The sequence below is a fragment of the Marmota marmota genome, unplaced genomic scaffold, assembly GCF_001458135.2.
Source record: "Marmota marmota marmota unplaced genomic scaffold, marMar, whole genome shotgun sequence".
NCBI classification, from domain to species: domain Eukaryota; kingdom Metazoa; phylum Chordata; class Mammalia; order Rodentia; family Sciuridae; genus Marmota; species Marmota marmota.
The window spans coordinates 61,733,801-61,740,054 of NW_026000174.1; positions in this window are offsets into that span (position 1 = coordinate 61,733,801).

The following is a 6,254-nucleotide window of genomic DNA, read 5'->3' on the forward strand; positions in this document are numbered from 1 at the left end:
GGGGGGGGGGGGTCTCAGGAGACGAACGGATGGTGAGGAGTCGGCGAAAGAGGGGTTGGAGAAACAACACAGACACCAAAGTGAAGGTGCTGAATCCCACTCTTTACATGTGAAGTTAATCATATATACTTTTCATTTCGGCAGGCTCACAGTACTTTGTGGTTACAAAACAGGAATCATTATTCAAAGAAACAAAGTATTACGTAGCTACAATTAGAATAGAAGAATGTCTCTTGGCTTAGGCATAAGCAAGCATTTTTCCTTTCAGTTCACATTTTGCTTTGAGCTGTTTCTGCTTAGTTGACTTTTAATAATAGTTAGAAATGTCCCAGACTATTGGCCTATACCTTGACTATTCTTTCTTAACTTACTGACTAGAACGGGTGCCACGGTTACAGCAAGTGGTTAACTTGCTATTAATTTTAATCAAACAAGAGTAAGAGCACAAACCATTGTGCACAGGAACAAGAACAAGTTGCCCAGTACTAAGCACTAATCTGTCTTCTTAACATTAATTCTTCTTCTCTAGATTTTAATTTAATTTCTCAAAAACTTCCCTGACAGGAATACAGGGAGTTTTTCATTAAACATTAACAATTTACGCTCCACAGCTGAATCATTGCATTTAGAGCAAACAGATCTATTCTTTAGAAGTAGTTGCATTAATTGGGAAAGTCATGTTTTTTCCTTCATACTTAATGATCCTATGAGAAGTCACAACTATACTTATTAAAGGAATACAGAAACAAACCAGCTCATTCCCAGAAACATACTGCGTTCTTCCAGAGGATGGACGCCTTGCGCCATCCACCTCAGTAGGGCCTTGCCATTGCCTGAGTCAGGGGAGGGGCGCAGCAGGAATGCCCCTGTCCCTCCCTTTCAATTCTCAAATCTCTGCAGCAGGAACAATGTAGTGGGAAAGTATCAGGGAGGTCTGCTTTGCAGGATTCTTCTCTGACCCTTTTTCTTACACATAGGCTGAAGAGGAAAGTACTTGTGTGGAGTTAGTAAAGCTGTTAGGGTCCTCCTTCTTTAGGATAAGCTGTACCCTCTCTCTGCCCCTTTTCAAGGCTGCTATTTAACATCCAATCATTCTGTGTGGTTCCTTCTTAGCCTGGTTGTTATAGAGAAGGAAAAAAGACTCTGTGTGTTGAAATTAGACAGGATCAAGTCGGAGCCTTATCATTTCCTCTACCATCTTCAGAAGGGAAAGGAAGGTTCATAAAAAAGATAATTTGAGTCTCAACTCCGCTGTGTGAGAAAACCAAGAAGGGAATTCTGACACCAAGCAGGTCCTTGTCCTCATCAACACTTTTCTAGGATGGTCAACAGTTTCACTGTGGATGGGAGAAGAGATTCTCTGATCAGAGGAACAGGGACAGGATTCAAAATAGCTTGTATGTTCCTTCAGTCAATGGATCCGTACAGTCCACAACTGCATGGATTTTTCTCTTGTCCCCTTTTGGAGTCCTGTCTCTTCCAGAACATCAATTGACCTTCTGGTCTCCTGTGTTTGAAGTCACTATGATTATCCATTACTCTTTGGCCAAGGCCAAAGTCCACTGAATCCGTTCTGTCACCATCAACAGAGTGGACCACCCTTTGCCTGTGCAGATTCATAATTCACAAAAGCTGCCTGCAGTAGAAGAGTGTGGTCATCCTTTTCCCTAGTCCCAGAAATCAGACCCCTCCTCCTCTGTGTCCTTGTGTCCTCTGTGTCCACATTACTCAGGCAATCAGTCACTCAGAAGACAAAGAGGATATTTGCTGCCCTTGAAACTTGCACTCCTCTCTCAATCTTTTCCAGTTGTTGCCCTCCGCTGTAAAAACAACAACAAAAAGCAAACAAACAAAAAACACATGTTAGCCAGGTGCAGTGACACAAGCTTGTAATTGCAGCAACTCTGGAGACCGAAGCAGGAAGATCACAAGTTCAAGGCCAGCTTCAGCAAATTAGCAAGACCTTGTCTCAAAATAAAAAAGGGCTGAGGTGCTCAGTGGTTAAGTGCCCCTGAGTTCAATGTCTGATACAAGCCGTTGCAAAAAAGGATGTGTTCTGTCAAGAATCTTTCCTTCTTTTCTTTAATTCTGTGGTTATTATACTTGCTGTGTTAATATGTGATCATAGACACAAATCTTGTCACACTGTTTGGGATAGGATACAAGGGAAAAGCCTCAGCATTGACTTTAACTGTTTTTTGCTGGATTCTGAGTGAGGTGCTGGCACTGTTGACAGAAGCACCCTAGCAAGTGGCTCATAGTGAGGATGAGATTTCAAATTAACAGGGTTAAGGTCTTGATACTTACTTAGGGTGCCTTGGGCCAATTATTTCATCATTCATTAGCTCCATTTCTGAATCAATAAAGGAAAGTAAATAATAGTGCAGTCGTGTGTCACTTAAAGATGGGATAAAGATAATGGACGTTCAGACACATGGACTTAGATGTTCAGGGAACTAGAAATCTTCATCCTTGATTGGCACAGAAGAGCCAGATCCCTGCAAATACAGAGAAGCCAGGGGTTTGACAGGAGAGTAATCAGCGTTAATGGAGCTTCAGGGTTTTTATCTCTGGGTTTTGACATGACAGATGTTCTCAGTTACATCTAAGAATATCTCTTCTTCCAGCTTAAGAACAATGTTACTTCTTTTACATATTGCTTATAAAAGATGCATTGTTGATTAAGGCTGGTGTCATATACCATTGCCTTGGTCCATTTGAGTTACTCTAATAAAATTACATGAACTGGATATTTTCAATAACAAGCATTTATTTCTCATAGTTTGGGTGACTAGAAGTCTAAGATCAAGCAGCTGGCAGATTTGGTGTCTCAGGAGGGCCCACTCCCTGGTTCACAGACATTCATTTTCCTGTTGTTTCTATATATGGCAGAGAGAAGGAGAGAGCTCTCTGGGGCCTTTGAAGACACTAATCACATTCAGGAGGGCTCTACCCTCATGACTAATTATCCCTCTCCACCCTGCTCTCTCCTAACACCATCACATTTGGGGTTAGGATTTCAACATATGGATTTTAGACAATAAAATTTAGTCCACCCTGTTTTCTTCTGTCCCTAAAATGCTGAATTTCTTTTTATTCTGTTAGGTATTATTCGTGGTTTCAAAAGTTTGAATTTCTTTGTTATTCGACTAACAGTATCTCTAAAACTGAAAACAGAGAAAAGGAAGCATTTTGAGGTAGAACAGTTTCAGATGATTAGATTGAGTTCCAGTGCTTACAGAAATAGAACTCTAGCAACCTTATCTTAGGGGTTAACCTATAGCTGTCTGTTTTTACCAGAAAATGGCAAGTTTTTACTAGAATATAGGGAATTTTTACTAGCAGACACTTGATCAGAGCTCCTTTTAGAAGCATCAGTTGCAGGTGACTAGCTAATAGGGTAACACTGTGTGACTTCCTGAAGGAGAGGAATGAGGGGCCATGAGAGCTAAAGACACTGGACCATGGGTCCAAGGGTCGGGCTTTTTGGAGGCTGCTAAAGGAATCGGTTTGTTTTGCCTGAGTCCAAACACTGATAGGAGAGGAATCCAGATTGTAAGCCGCTGAGATCAAAGGTGATGGTTTGGACATTCACTGGCAATAGTCCTTCTCCTTGTCTTAACACAGTGAGCAGCAAAATCCCTGAATTCCTATCTTCTCTCTACTAAGGGAAGATTTGAAGCACCCATTCAACATCCTGCTTTCCATGGGGCTGCCCCAGGGACGGGCTTCTGTATCACCTGTGCTAGTGGGATTGGCATACTCTAAGTACCTGGGAAGCTGCTGAGAACAAATATGTCTGAAATACCACACATTCACCTACAGGAGCCCCTCCTTCTACATCAGCATGACATATTTGGGAAAACTCCCAGCCTCAGCTATTCCCTAGGAAAGAATAATGAGACACAGGTCCAATTCAGATGTTTTGAGGGGTCTGCCTGAGACACTGGATTCTGCCTTGTTTGTCCTGGATCCTGGGTAGGACCCAGCATGTTCTATACCTGGGAGCCACTGACCAAAAGAGCTGGTCACTGTGCTGCGGCTCAGAGCACCAACAGCAGACAGATATCAGAGAAGGCCAGAGATTGCAAACTCTGAGGAAAACCGACACATTCTCCTAACTAGGAATTTATATGAATAAGCACAAAGAAAATACACAGAAAAGGTTTGGCTGCTCAGCCCCTCACCGCCACCCCCGCCCCCCCAATTCTCTAGTCAGGGTGATTGACAAAGGTTTTCTTCTGCAAGAAGCCTGGGCATAAAAACTGAGAGAAGTGGCTGGTTTTTTTTTTTCAAATGCATAGACATAAACACAAAGTGTCAACAAATATAAAGTAATAAAATATAAAGCAACAGGAAATGGGACCAAAAAAAAACAACCCTCTAGAATTGATTCTGACAAAATGGAGGTATATGTGTTGTCTGACAAAGAATCCAAAAATAACTGCCTGTTAGTCAGATTTTCATCATTCTGAAAAAAATACCCGAGAAAATCAACTTGAAGTTTTATTTTGGCTTGCAATTTTAGAAGTTTCAGTTCAAGGGGGCTTAGCCCCATCAGTTATGAGGCAGAACCTCATGGTGGCGAGCACAAGGCAGAGCAGAGCTGGTCATCTCATGACAGCCAGGAAGAAGAGAGAGAAAGAGCCTCGGGACAAAATACATCCTTCAAAGGTAGGCTTTGATGGGTCCTGTGACCCATCTCATTCAACAAGGCTGCCTCCTAAAGTTTAGCACCACCACCTCTCAATAGCACCACCACCTGGGGACTAACCCATCAGCACATGAGCCTTTAGGGACAGTCCAGATCCAGACTGTAACACCACCATAAAAATGCTCAATGAAATAAGAGAAATGCATGAACAAAATAGATATATCAACAAAGAAACACACTCACGTACAGCCTTAATAGAAAAGAAAAGTTTGGGAGCTAAAAACTATAATAATGGAACCAAAGAAATTCACCAGAAGAGTTCAACTGCAAAATCTGGATTAAGCACAATAAAGAATCAGCAAATCCAAAGGCAGATCATTTAAAAGTATCCAATTAGAGTAGCAAAAGGAAAAGGAGTCAAATTGATGAAAGCCTGGGGGCTTATGGAATACCCTCAAGTAAAATAATACATATATTATAGAAAATTCAGAAGGAGACTAGAGCAAAAGAAGAAGATTTATTTAAAGAAATAATGACTGGAATATCCTCAAATCAAAGGACAAAAGTGGAAATGCAGATTGAGTTTCCAAAATCTTCCAAGAGGATGAACCCAAAGAAATCCACACTGAGACACACCATAATCAATTTGCTGAATGTCAAAGTTTTGAGGCAGCAAGGAAAAAAGCACTCATGTACAATAGAACAGCTATGACTATCAGTGGATTTCTTAGCAGAAACTTTGAGGGACAGAAGAAAGTAGAATTCAAAGTGCTGAATGAAAACAAAAACAAAAACAAAGAAACATAAAGAAACATAAAACAAAATCCTGTCAACTCAGAATACAATGTCCAGCAAAATTATCCTTCAGAGATGAAATGGAAATAGGCTTTCACAGATTAAAAATAAATAAATAAATCTGAAGAGGTTCATCACCATAAAAGAAATGCTAAAAATGAGTCTTTCCAGTTCAAACAAAATGATACTAAACAACAAACGAAAGCATTTTAAAGCATATAGCTCAATGGTAAAGATAAATAGGGAGACAAACACAGGATATTGTAATGCTGTAATGGTACTACATAAATCATTGTTAATTTGAGTTTATAAATTCAAAGACAAAAGTATAAGAATCGAAAAAAATCAGTTAATGGATAGATGATACCAAAAATGCAGCTTGTAATATCAATAACAAAGTTTATAGGGGAGAGATTTTGTAAGTGATTGATGTGAAGTTGTTATCAGAGTGAAATAGATTGTATGGTTATGAAATGTTTTTGTGTAAGCCTCATGGTAACCCACATAAAATACCTGTAGGACATACACAGAGGACAATGAGAAAGAGTCAAACCAAGTCACAACAAAAAGAATCAACTAAACCAAAGGAAAACTGCAAGTGGAAGTTAAGAGGCAGTGTTATGCCAGATTTGTGGGACCCCAATAGATCTCCAGGAGCCTAATCTGATACAATCACACAAGAGTCTTTATTGCAAGCTCGAGCCTGGACTCAAAACCGTTCCCGACACAGCGGTCCCAGGGAGTGAGTCCCGGTCCTTTGTCCAGTAAGATTTTATAGGTTTTGGGGGGATACTCTATGCATCAC